This window comes from Sturnira hondurensis, unplaced genomic scaffold (genome assembly GCF_014824575.4).
Source record: "Sturnira hondurensis isolate 20B ecotype Veracruz unplaced genomic scaffold, ASM1482457v3 Scaffold0001803, whole genome shotgun sequence".
Taxonomy (NCBI): Eukaryota; Metazoa; Chordata; class Mammalia; order Chiroptera; family Phyllostomidae; genus Sturnira; species Sturnira hondurensis.
Window position 1 is genome coordinate 43,947 of NW_028074434.1, and position 1,022 is coordinate 44,968.

The window sequence follows — 1,022 nt, forward strand, 5'->3', positions numbered from 1 at the left end:
AAAACTCCCCACTAAAGGAGCTAAATGAAATGGAGACAAGTAAAATATTAGATACAGAATACAAAAGAATGGTTATAAAGATGCTGGAAGAACTCACAGTCAACTACAAGGAACTGAGTAGGAACTACAACAGTATGAAAAAGAAAATAGAAACAATAAACAAGAACCAGAAAGAAATGAAGAATACAATATCATAAATAAAAAATATACCAGAAAAAAATTACAAGCAGGCTGGATGAAGCAGGGGACCAAATTAGTGAATTGGAAGACAAGGTAGAAAGAAATATCCACATAGAGCAGTTGCAGAAAATAGCACTCAAATAATAAGATAATTTAAGGGCACTGAAATACAAAAACATTTGATTCACAGGAATACAAGAAGGAGAAGGAAAAGAGCATGTGATAGAAACCCTGCTTAAAGAAACAATGAGAAAATCCTTCCCAAACCTGGAGAGGAAAAAAGCCATGCAAGTTAAGGAAGCACAGAGGGTCCAAATTAAGATGAACCCCCCAAACCCACTCCAACACACATCATAGTTAAAAGGGCAAAATTCTAAGACAAAGAGAGAATCTTAAAGTCACCAAGAGAGAAACAGGAAGCTACATACAAGGGAGCCCAATAAGGCTAGCAACTGACTTCTCAATAGAAACACTGCAAGCCAGAAGAGAATGTCAAGAATTATTCCAAGTAATGAAAACCATAGGCCTGCAACCAAGACTACTCTATCCAGCAAATCTCTCATTTAAAATGGAAGGTGAAATAAGGAGTTTTCCAGACAAAAGTAGGCTCAAAGAATACACCTCCACCAAACCAGCACTGCAAGATATAGTAAAGGGACTGCTTTAAGAATAGGAAGAAAAAGAACAAGAGAGAGAGGAATGCAGGAACAAAGGTGGGAGAAATGAATAAGTACCAATCAATAATAACTTTAAATGTTAATGGATTAAATGCTCCAATTAAAAGATATAGTGTAGCTATACCTACACTATATGGATAAAAAAACACAATCTACACATATACT